The 13679-nt window shown below is 34.1% G+C and overlaps 1 protein-coding gene across 2 annotated transcripts in view; it reads left to right on the forward strand.

Annotated features, from left to right (window-relative positions):
* The window catches only part of LOC133534823 (pyrokinin-1 receptor-like), a 91162-nt gene continuing 77483 nt past the window's right edge, over nt 1-13679 (forward strand). For both annotated transcript variants that reach the window (XM_061874111.1, XM_061874110.1), the window contains exon 1: nt 1-577. The gene's annotated coding sequence lies outside the window, so the exon portion shown is untranslated. The remainder of the gene's footprint in view (nt 578-13679) is intronic.

Raw genomic sequence — 13679 nt, forward strand, 5'->3', positions numbered from 1 at the left:
TTCGGACAGTAAAACTTCGGCGAAAAGGCAGAACACCGCGCTACAGCCAATCAAACATAGACTAAGTATCTACCTACATGCTGTACCATACTCGTATTCACAAAAACTGTTGCCTCAATATAATTTGCAATTGGGTATGTCTTAGAGCCACAAATAATATAAAAACACTCAAATCGCAATCTAAGTACAATATTTTTTTTATGTCATATGAACATCACAACACATGAAGTAGCGGGTTTGTTTTGCCGGATGCCGCGTGCGCCAGTTAGCGCCTCTGCCTCGCACAGCGAACTCGCGTCTCCATATTCCGTACAATTGCGAACGCCGATCTTACCGCGTAAAACTGAACTATGATGAACTTGTGAAAATTATTTGGAAAAATATAATCGTTAGTGTTATATTATTGACATGTATAATTATAAAGTGATTAAATGTTCTAAATAGCTGAATATTAAAAATATAATTTATAAAAAATATACTAGTTTAATTTTAAAGCTTCACTTCACTTTACTTGAAGCTTCAGTGTAATTATGTTTCTTCTGGATTAGGTACAATGGACAATAATGGATATATTAAGGTAAGATTTGTAACTATTTTTTTCATTTTTGTGTCACTGTTTAGAATTATAATTATCATAATCTTCTTAATTGAATATAGTACATTACGGTACAAGTGCGAACGAAATTCGCAACGAGTGGCGATAAATTGTAAAATTCGACACGAGTTGCGAATTTCTTTTTCGCATGTATATTGTAAAAAATGAAAATCATATTTATAATGTTTATTTTTTTTATCTTTTGAATTTTTTTGTGCTAATAAACGCTTCTAATATATTTTTTAAACATATTCTGAATTCAATGAATTCACACATATTTTTAGAAGAAGTATCTCTATTTATCATCATTTTGAACTGGTCGACTATTGTAAAATAATACTAAAACTTTTATGGATTTCATTGTTACATTTGGGACAATAATAAAGTGTAAGTAAATTTAAAAAAATAATACAGTGATTTTATATCCGTAATTTAACTAATTTAATACAACCTCAGAATTTTGCAATACTAAAAATATTATTGTTTTTTTTTTATCTCTCTGACGCCAAAACGACCGAACGGGTGAAATGTGGCACAAAATAGGTTGTAATATTAAATTACCTAGATTTGATATCGATATTTATTATTTATTTATTTTCAAACACATGTCCGGCTCACAGCAGATAGTAGATATCACTCTAAAGGAATAAAATAAATCGAAGAGTAAAAAATATATTATCTATGTAGATATTATTAACGTTACTATATAACAATATAATCATACCATAGAATTGACACGTGCCGTGGTTGTAAGCTTGATTAACGTAAATTTCCATTCTTCAATACCTACGGGTCATATGGACGACGTTACATTATGCTACCTATAGGTACATAAAAATATTCCTTCCTATTCTTATTTCAGGACGGAACTTAAAAGTGTTGATTTCAGTTTAGTTGTGAAGTCCGCCTACACCACTGATTTATTCATTATAATTAAATTATCAATATAATGGGTAGATTATCTGATGATATTATATTAAGCGTATAAATTTACAATTTGCACACTTCTATAGAATTGCTCAGGGATTGAAGGGTTAGCAAGGGGGAAATTTTCTCATTATCGAATAACCTAAGCAAATTTTATTTCATAGGAGTGTAATTCCTTGAGAAAAAAGTAATAGGGTTAAGTATTTCATCAGAAACTACTTATAGTTTCTGATTGATATTTATATCAAGCTTAGAATTGCAACATATACAACATTTAAAGGTACACATATTATAAATGTACTTAAACATAACGCAAATATGTACAAAATGACACCAATGAGTTATTTCGAATTTTCTGTTGTTTTTTGCTAAAAATGTTTACCTATAGTTTTGAAAATGTGGGGACCAAAGATGATTGATGTAAGCTATGGCTGTGCTGTGAACTACCAACAAAACTAGGAATTAATAATAAAAAAAAATAGAGCAAAACTAGTTTTTGCTCTAATTCTTTTTATTATAAACTGGAGCTATACAAACGAATTACAGGACTATGTATACCTCATGTCATTGTATATGCAAAGTTTCATTACAGTCCAACTCGTAGTTTAAAAATGAGAACAAAACTCCGTTTGTATGGGAAAGTGAAATTCGGTTGGGGACTCTTCTTCGGGGAAGCTGTAATGTAAATTTATATGTTTTACGTCAAAGTGTCACCGTCACCGTTCGAATAACTACTACTGGCTCTGTGAGCTATAGATCTCGTAAACCACCATAGCTTCAAAATTTTAAAGAATTTTCAAAATCTGAATCGACTGAAAATCCTCGTCGTTATAGATATAAGTACACAAAATTTTACGAGAATCGGTTTAAAAATGCGACCTGTATCTGTAAAAGAGAACGGCGTAACATACGAAATTATATATGTTTGCTCAAGCTGAAGCGCGGGGGACCTGCTAGCCTTGCTCAGTCAAATTAAAAAATCTTAAAAATTGAGGGCCGGTTGCCCACCCTTTCGTTAAAGAGTTCACAAAATTTTATTGTATGGGAAATCTGGTAGTTCACTGCTGAGCGACGTTAGTCAGTTCGTAACCGTGCATGGTTCGTGCAACCGACCTTAAGTCTAGTGAAACTAACCGTGCCAGAAAAGTAATTCGATAACCGTCTCAATTTAGAATGAAGTACACAAAAATACGGTAAAAATGTAACGCGTTTTCCAATGGCAGTTACAGCTTTAAGTATAGATCGCGTCATCCACGAAGACGCGGGCCTTGACTCGTAATGTCATGTTATTGAAGGCTACATTTAACTAATCTGCGCGTCATCGTGAATGACACTAACTATATGCGTAGCCATTTAACCTTCTCAAGTAAAATTATTAGGCCGTTATTAGCAAAAAAAAAACACGTTAGCACGTGTTTAACGAGTCATAAAATGAATCGGATTTCGGTAGATTACAAAAAATAGAAATAGGTACTAAAATTATTAGTTTGGCAACAAAAGCGGAGCCTTAATAGTACATTATGATACAAGTGTGCTAAGTTGGTCATTACACACGAGGCGATATTGTGCGCGCGAGCTGTAAGCGAGCACTACATTCATGCAGCTCTGTCTTCGTTCTTCGCTTTTTGGCACTATTATTGTTCTGTATTTGATCCTGATATGCCAGCTAATTTGCATCGGTTTTGGGCGTTAATTTTCACACACAGAGCCTCAAACAAGAGCAAGCGTAAAATATCTCCGAAAAACCTCAAACTTTTAATTTATTACACCTTAATGTTACCATCCCACGTATTTTATTAATATAGTAGGTAATGTATTGTAATGAAGTAAGTTATCAAATGACACTATTTTTTTCTAGATACGTCATAAACACAACGCATAAGGTTTATTTTAGCTCCGAATCTAGCGCATAAACAGCGCCATCTTTGTCATTAAATTCCAAGTAATAGCTCCTTTACTAAACATAAATATAAAATCTATGCATACATCTTATAATAGATATAAAGTTATAAGCTACCGAAACATAACACTTCCTGTTACATTCGGTTTTTGATCTGTACCCCTAGTGTAAATATTTTCGACAGCGAAACGTGACGTACGCGTTTGCGTTAAGTGTCATTTTGTATGAGATTTTTGACTTTCCAAAACGTCCCGCTTGGCGCGCTGTTCAAAAACCCATACAAAATGAGACTAAACGCAAACGCGTACGTCACGTTTCAAAATCGAATTTATTTACACTAGGGGTACTGACTCCGACCCTTTCGGGTTTTAAAAACGTTAACTCACGTTTTATTTAAAAAAAAACCTTGGAACGCGAGTCCTACTCGCACTTGTCCGGTTTTCTTATATTAAATGGAGCCAATCCTGAAATACAAAAAAATATTGCACAGAGGACAAGTTGGCAATCAGCTAACAGACCTGTTTCACTTAGCGGGATGTAGCAAAAAAGACGGACAAACGCGAGGAAGATAATGAACATCATTATTTTTTTCATTTCATTCCTGTTTGAGAATGTTTATGAATGACAAACTGAAACTGTTAACGGGTCAATTGAATAATGTAGGTAATTTAATAGAATAAGCTATTGCTTGTATATTATTATTGTAGAATAAGCTATTGTTTTGTTGCTATTTATTAATAGTAACAAAAATTTGGAAAAAATAAATAATAATCAAAATTAACATGTTTGTACAAAAAAAAACAAAATTAACACTAAGTTAAAGATCCCCTTAACCCTTAATGCGGCATTGCTTGAAAATTGATATTAAGGTATTAAAAAGACATGTACATTTTTTATCCAGGTAAAAGATAAAAACACCACAGGTACTTAGTTTTCATAGATTTGTTTATATTATATTTAAAAAAAACAATGTGGGAAATATATTCCCTAGGTCCGATATGGGTCACTGGCCTCATCTTGGAAGAATTTATTTTCAATAAATATATTAGTATCACATAAACTTACTCTTTAATAGGACCAGAAGTTCTTAGGTGACCCTTTTCAAAATATGAAGCAAGAGCTGAGAAGTGGATAAGTATATAATTTTCTTGAATATTAGGGATTTCTACCCCTACGACAGAGCGATAAGAGCACCACAAAATATAAGTGGGAAATATACACCTTGTATCCAATTATGGTATAGCAATTTGAATGTTACACAAAAATATGTTTACTTTGTTATTACTCGTATTTACTAATCGCGTATAATTAAGCCTTAAACTTACCTCCTACATTTCGAGGATGGCGTTGTCCTCGTGGTGTCGAAGAAAGCCTGGCTAATGTTGACATCAAAATCTTCTAGCTGGATGACATTTAAAAACATTGCATATCAATTGGGACGATGGTTTCAAAATCTCATCCACATGTAATCCAGTCATTAGTAAATGTAAGCGAAAACTAATTTCGCCATTTGAAAAACATATCGCGAGTGTTGTGTATCGACCGAATGACATCCTAAGTGTGCAGAATGATCAATTTGATAAAGTACCTTTATAGTACATATGGTGCTACTTTACCGCACTAGTGCGAAAATGAGCATATTACGTTACTGTGTTGAACATTTAAAGGGCCATATGTACTGTAAAACGTTGTACGATACATGTCCGAATAGGTAATTCGCAACTCGTGTCGATTTAAAACACTCCCTTCGGTCGTGTTTTAATTTATCGCCACTCGTTTCGAATTTCCTATTTTTCGCACTTGTATCGTAATGTACAATAGAAAAACTCGCGCAGCTATAAGAAATGTTGATGGTTACTATAATCAGTTTATCTTCGAGATTTCGGGGATAATACCGTTCTCGAAATGTCGGAGGTAATTTTAAAGCTTATTTTTAAGCGATCAAGTCCCGTTTAAGTAAATAAATAAAAAAAAACTAAGCAAAGCATTTATGAACTATGTAATGGGTACTCGGAGATGATATACAACAACTACATACTTATATAGATAAAAATATACTTAGAGAGGTATATATATAACATCCATAACCCAGGAACAAATATTTGTGATAATGATAAACATACAAGAAGGCCCTACTGCTTCATAGGCAGGGTGACTACCGACTAGGCCAGGAGGCCGTAGTAATGTAATAATAATGTTTACATTTTTTGAACGCTGGGTCCATTATTTTCGTCTTGTTATTCCGGTACTATATTTAACGGAAATGATGAAATTACTACTGCTCTAGTGATTGACACAAATGGATCTCTGCCAAAATAAATGTTCCGCCTTTCCAGATAATTTTGGGTGATAAATATACCTACATAGGTCGTAGTTTTCATCATATGATAGACTTTGTAAAACATTTTAATATTGGTTTAGGCAAATTTTTAATCTTAAATTTATTTTTAATATATAGAGGTACTAAGTAAAAATACGTATATTTTATTCCAGGAAACACTGAAGTATTTATTTTTAAGACCCCGTGGGACTCTTTGGAAACAAAAAAAAGTTTTGAATCCACATATTTTCAAAAGTATGTTAGAAATAGCATTTCTTTGGGGCGTAATGTCTACGACGCACTGTACGTGTATGGCGTTTGTAGATATTTAAGAGTATATTTTTGGCAACTACCAGCAATTATGACATTTTAAACAAAATTTTGTTAGTCCAATGACACCTCTCTGCCCCTGCTCTATACACCGATATTTGCCTCTAGACATCGGGCCAATTATAGACCGCGGGCCAAGAGCATATTTCGTCAGTCATCGCCTCCCGGCTGATGATGATGCTGTTTTAAATTAATAAAAACCGTCAGCCGGTTCTATCGCGGTGGAAAGACCGTCAGCTGTAAAATGAACATGTAAAAAATACGCGCCTTACCACTTTATGTCCGCAACGTATGCGTAATGCACCAACAGACCGGCAGCTGACGTCCACGAGGGTTCATCATACATAGCCGGTAACCGCTATACGAGTTTTCGCCCGGGAGGCGATTGGTCATGGAAATCAGTTCCTGGTCTTATATATTTCTCTTTTTGTGGGGCCATCTAATTGTGGGGGCGAGACACCATTCAACATACTTAAATAAAATCGGAAGTCCCGTTTTATTAGTTAACCATCCAGTATTTTATCCCACTCGGATATTTAGTCCATCGCTTTCACCCAAATAGCCTATTAAATTACATATTATATTTCATTAACTCTCAATAGTCCTTTCATCGTGGCGGGTGCTGCCTCTGTGTGCGTGCTGCATTCATTGAGCTCTGTGGTAAACCCTTTTCATTGAATAGGGATGTTTCCTGCATTTAAAATAAATTATTTCACACCATGCACAAAATAAAGCACCAGACGATTATTAGAATGTTTGAGGGGCTACCAGGCCTAATTCGCTGTGTTTACGTACACAAATTCTATATAATTAATCTGATAGAATAATAAAAGTAGGTGAGTTGATCGAGACATTCCATATTAGCGAATCGTTTAGACAGTTCTAAAAAAGAAACTGATTTTACTAGTAGGAAAGTTTACGTACCTACCCTATTGTTGAAAAGGCATATTCGTGTTAGATACGAAAAAAAATAATCAATTATTATTTATTGTATTGCCCGTATTTTTATAAAGGTTTAATAAATTGGTAAACCTAAATTCAGATTATGAAAATGCATGAAAAACACCAGCCAGGTGGCAGAAAAAAAGTGGTTGTACAGACACGAGCTTAGTTCAAGACGAACTGGTTCAGATTTTTATTTTAATGTACATGTAGGTATCTCAACGTCTAGGTACCAAGGCTCGGAAACATGTTAAATTAACAAGCCGTTATCATGAACTTGGCGCAAAACCTTTTAATTTAGATTTCGTTTAAAAAACCGTTATTTTTAAACCGGTTTTTAAGAGAACAGCTCTTTTCAAATGAACAGGTTTAGCAATAAATGTCAAATGGTGTGGGCATGAAAAAAGGGGCTTTTAATTTATATATGACACCGTAAGATTGTACACCCGTTTATAATCTGACGTAGGTCAGGTTAGGTTAGTTTGTAATGTAACTACCGTCAGTTTATAATGTAACTAGCGAGATTATAAACTGACGAGTGTTTACAATTTTACGGTGACATATACATACCAAATTTCATGACTGTTCCCGAGATTTCGAGGTTGGTCCTAATCCGATTGTGCTACATCTTCGTGAAATCCTATATACTCGTATCGTACCTAGTTAAGGTACCGTTTGGATTCTGACTGCACCAGCATTACTGCTGCAGTAGTGCAGCGCGAAATTACTGCCGACTGCATTGATGTCGCAAATGCCATAAATCTAGGCAGAAACATCGGTGTTGACATTAACGGCAGTAATGTCGGGCTGCAATACTGCTGCAATCGATTGCATTTAAGAGGGAAGGTGACGTTCGCCCCTCCATATGATTATTATAAGAGTTAGGAGCGAAAAACTAATTCCATGCAAATTAAAATTATTAAAATTTAACTCTAACAAATAAAAATTCGAAAAAAAAAACAAACGAAAGGTAATACATCAAATCGCATTCGTCCATTTTCGTCTTAACTACATAAATATGTTACTGTTTTTGTGAACTGATCCACATACAACATTATGTTATATTAAAGGCGGATTGCTTGCAAAATGAATGTCACTGAGAAGCAACTGCGTTACTTTGAACGGTTGCATCATAAATAATATGCACCTACTCGTAGTCAGCCTTTCCGGTCACCGAATATAACCAACATTAATATAGTTTTCAATAACACTTGCTCAAAACGACATTTTTAATCCACCGATTTTTGGCTCATAATCTTAGATATTAAACACTCGTGCTTTTTCATTATATTATCCGACTGAGTTAAGAAGGTAACTGATTACTTCTTAATTTGGTCGAGTAATACATTTTTTTATAATATATATTAGGTTTCAAATGTTAGTTCAAAGAGGTTTTATCACACCAAACATAATTTGAAGATTAAATTATCTCGTAAATTACATTAATGAATAAACATAACATTTTATCGGTTTGATCTCTATCCGTCGAATAGAAATACGAAAATATTAGCTTTTTTTAATTTTTTTAATTGTCTGTTTGTCGATTTCGTTCGCGCCTTTACCTTGCACGCGCATTGGAATCGTGTGTAAAAAAAAATCACGCGCCAGCCATTTTCCGTATTTGTCATAAAATTTGAATAGTTTTGCATGTTTTTAGTTTGTATATTGTCGAAAATGACATTTTCAAGCATTGAATATATAGAACACATAAAATTGACGTTGCCAGTAATACTAATAGAAACAAGAGCCGAGAACGATGATAGCCTTTTACCATCAAAATCGGGTGAAAAATAATTGGCGGCATATGAAACTTTTATTCAATGAAAAATCAGCAAAAACCAGTCTTTCTTGGAAAACGTGTTGGTAGCTTACTTTAATGAACTGGTGAAGTGGTGAATAAGTGCCTACAAGCCCAGCACGCTTTGGTGCAATTATTCGATGTTAAAACTGTAAGCCACCATTTTGAACATTCTACTTTAACTGATTTGACAAAAAAAAATCTAATTTATAAGTTTTGTTTTTTCCTCGCAAGTGTGTTGAAAAACGTCGTATGAGACACGTGTGCTATGGTCATTACACATATCGGCTTTCTTATTGCGTGCTCGCTTGCAGCTCGCGCGCACAATATCGCCTCGTGTGTAATGACCAACTTAGCACACTTGTATCATAGTGTACTATTAATAATGTCTGTTAGTTAAGCACCTACCTATCTTATATACTCGTACTTATTAAGTAGTTAGTGAACCCTCTGAGAGTAACGCTTTCAACCGCCTTAACTTTACAAACGGGTTCTCAAGGAGCTTTCCAACGTGGAGCCCCATTGTATACTTAGTATTTAATAAACACTTGAAAGCTAAAACATAAGATAGGAAGATTGTTTCCTTGTGAGTATTAGTTATAAATGTTGTAATGAAATATCTCTTGATATTATTGGAAGGAAAATATAATATATTATAAATCCAATTTTATTATGAAGAAATGTATACGAGTTGATTTCAGTAAGAATCAATCTGTAGCGCTATTGCGTTTATAGCAGATAACATGTTTTAATATAAATATAATAGTGTTTAATCAAATTAAGACGAAAGTGGAGGGCCCGCGCGAAATCGCCTTTTCATACAAACGTAGTCCTCATTTTCCTCTCTAGATATTAACATTCTTGAAAATATTTTGATACAATTTGTTTGTATTTTGACTACAGCTATGCCCCTACTTTAGATATTTTTCGAATTTATAATTACTATAAGAGTCAGGAGCATTAAAAAATTGTATGAAAACTTTTCGCTCTTAATTTTTACAATAATAAAAAAATATAAAAAAAAAGCCAAAGGCAGAGGCATAATATACATCACATTATATTTTAAAAAAATCCATAATGTCAATATTCAGAGAGGAAAATGGGGACTACGTTTGTATGGAGAAACGGCCGTCCGCTTTCCTCTTAATCACTATAATATATATATATATATATATATATATTATAGGACATTATTACACAAATTGACTAAGTCCCACAGTAAGCTCAATGAGGCTTGTGTTGAGGGTACTTAGACAACGATATATAATATATATGTATATATATATATATATATATATATATATATATATATATATATATATAATAAGATTAATAAGTAAGTATATAAATATTTATAAATACTTAAATACATAGAAAATACCCGTGACACAGGAACAAATATCCATGCTCATCACACGAATAAATGCCCTTACCAGGATTTGAACCCGGCACCATCGGCTTCGTAGGCAGGGTCACTACCCACTAGACCAGACCGGTCGTCTATAATATATAATGTACTAACTAATTAGTAACCGATAATTTAAGAGATGGTACTTTACATTTAAAAATCAAATAAATAGAAATTAAGAAATCTTTGAGTAACCGAAAAAAAAAAAACTATCTAAAAATAATCATCATGTGCACTGTGCAACTGACAAGATTAACACTTTCTGTCATGTCAACAAATGTTTGTCGAATATGTCATTATGGATTGGCAGCACGTGAAATGGGTGTTAGGTAAAAGATGTTCCAGAATGTGTTCAATGAGGTCTCATTTAATTATTTCATTAACAGGATGTTTTTACGTAGTAAATTTGTCTTCCAATTATCTCCAGAAACATTATAAAACCTATAATGTTTCATACTTAAATACAGTGTGAATTTTGATATAACCGCAAACTAAAACTAGACGTAGGTTTTAGTGCTATAAAACAATTCTGAAACAATTTTTTTATTTACTCTTAGGTAGCTACCAGGGCATTTTTTTTTTTTCAATATTCCGAGCGGCAATGTATTTTTTAATTGTACATAGTGACCACTTGTGACAGTTGTGACGTTGCGTCATTAAATGCGTCGTTTTGAGTTAAAACAAAGTAGTGACACATTGCTTGCTGAATTTACTTTATATGGAAAAATAAAAGTCAACCATTTTTATAAACCCTATGAAAGAGTGTTCATCAAAGCCTAAATTAACGTCGCTTTGACTATGCGATGGTATCAAAAATACTCTCAGTATTACTCCAGGAACCGAGTACTATCAGCCGTTAAAATATTGGTAGCAAAATTGTTAGCACCTTATACTATCTATATTATCTATATAAAATTATATGTATACCTACTAGTGGCTCAACGCTCGATATTATCTATATTAAATTATTTGTATACCTACTAGTGGCTCAACGCTCAAATCCTCATAGCAGCCTTTAAAAGCAATCCAAAACTGAATCGGAAAGAAAAAAATCACGTGAATTTGAGAGAGAACATACGTAATTTTTTGCCAAAGCTGAAACGGAGACACTCACGTTTCGCACTGGCTCGGTCAATAAAACCGTTTTACGCAAAAATATTATGCTTTTTTTCATTTAAAAAACCTTTAAAAAAATTAAGCATTAAAACTAGTGCTTTAATCCATTTCGACGAAAGTCCTAATGAACCTGCCAGTAGGTATAGGGGTAGATACAGTTGAAACTTTCTGAGGTAATTTTTAGGCTTAAGAAAACAATAATATGCTAAACAGAAGCCTTTGTTTCTTTTATGCAGAGCAAACATCAAGATGTCAAAGTAACAATGTCGTTTAAAAGCAACTGTATCGTGATAGTATTAAGGTTCGAATTTATATAACTTCTCATTCGGAGATAAAACGTTTGGTTGATGTAGAACAATCGGCCGCCCGCATCCATTATATATTTCAGCAATCTTATAATTATTCCATACGTCGGAAACCTTTTAAATAACCAATTTCAGCCTACCACTATTTTCTCCTTTCCTTTCTCATTAAATGATTGAAAGCATATATGTATTTTCCTACTCCTCTACTGTTATCTGTCATTTATGCATTCATTAACACGAATATAAGAACATACATAAAAGGTTTCAAGAAATGTCTATATTGTCTATTCCTCATAACAGCTCTTGTGCTTTTAATCGCTATAACGTTACTGCGATTAATGGCTACCAACCTAACAAAATCAAAACGAATACAGTTTTAAACTAAGTGCATTGCTGCCAACTTACAAAATATTCATTTGGTCGCATAGTAAAAACAATCACTTCATAAGTCAGAAACACGCATGTGACACCCGGAATATAGCAACACCCATAGACTACGAAGACCGCTTGGCGTTGCTTGTTAGTCTCCGTAGGCTACGGTGGCCAAAATCGAGAAAAAACTGTCCAAATTTTTAATTTAGCTAGTAGCAAGTACCAGGGCCTCATGAGTTACGAGGAGGTGTAGCTGACCGGCCGTTAGCGGCCCGGGGCGGGCCGGGCGCGTAACAAGGTATGCTCGCGCGTCTTGGCTATATACTTTTGCTTTGTTTACCTAAATTAAGATTTATTTTTGTTGATTCGTAGGAAAAGTATTGTATGCAACGTTGTATAAGTAGGTCAAAAAATGCTCGTGGCGTATTCAACTCACGCCACTCGCCTTTTTTGACCCTTCTTATACAACTGTTGCATAAAATACTATAATATAACTATGACCCTAATTTAATAATAAACTAAAATTCCGACTTTATTAATTTTCTAACTCAATTTTAATTGCCAGCAATGCACAGCACAGTAAATTGACAAGTGTAATGTAAATGACAGCTCTTATACGAAGCAAACATTTAAATGTTTTTTTGCTAAAATTAATGGGGTTGGCAACTGTCAATGGTTTGCATAGATGGCGCCATCATAGCTTGCCCCTTACTCTAGTTTTGTTTAATGAAATTTGGCTTACACGGCTGGCCAGGCGGTAGAATAAAAAAAATAATAATTTCATACAATTCTAGGTATTGACAGAGCAAGCTACGAGAATGCTGGCGCCATCTGTAAAATACTTACTTCGACTGGCCAACCCCATTGCAGTAACAGTGTCATATTGGCAAATTCCGGGAAAGTGCACCTTTAAACCTTAAAGGGATGTTTTCTATGCCTCTTTAAAATCTCGTGTACAGTTTTGGTACTAGTACCGAGCAATACGATTAATTGACGTTCGTATTCGTACCTGTCTGAAGTGCACGAGAATCTATTCTCAACCTGCACTGGCACGATCCGATAGCCCTTTCCGGCTGACCAGGCCTATTCTCACGAACTCGCGGAAGCCACTGTTATCAATCGAGCATTGTGTGGATATCGTCAATTTGGGAAACGTTTCCGGTAAAGCTTTGGGCTGCATTTCCACGTATTTCAACAACTCTCGGGAATCGTACACAGTTTAGGAATTTTTTGATTTTTTTGACAACCCGACGTTAGCACATTTGAAATTGTCATGCATTTCAGTGTTTACAAAAAACTCTTTAATTAATGTAATGAAACCTCCAGACACCAATCATGAACGCAATGATTAGGACGACAATAATTTTGTGATAGTTGTCTTGGTTTTTTACCCCCGTACCACGACTGCTTTGTACAGTCAAGGTATTAAATATCGACACGAACAAAGTGCCAAAAATATGTATACACTACTTTAATGTATAGGTAATAAAAGGTTGGTATGCTGTGTGATAAAAGTGGGGAGTATATATGTTAACTCATAATTTAACTTAAATATTCCAGATACTCAATAGTAGCCGCAATAACAAGTCGCCTCTCTCAATCCTATATTCCTGGCAACAGAGGTGACGAAATAGCTGTAGGTAATCTATTCGTATGCTCAATAAAT

This window comes from Cydia pomonella, chromosome 2, assembly GCF_033807575.1.
Source record: "Cydia pomonella isolate Wapato2018A chromosome 2, ilCydPomo1, whole genome shotgun sequence".
Classification (NCBI taxonomy): Eukaryota; Metazoa; Arthropoda; class Insecta; order Lepidoptera; family Tortricidae; genus Cydia; species Cydia pomonella.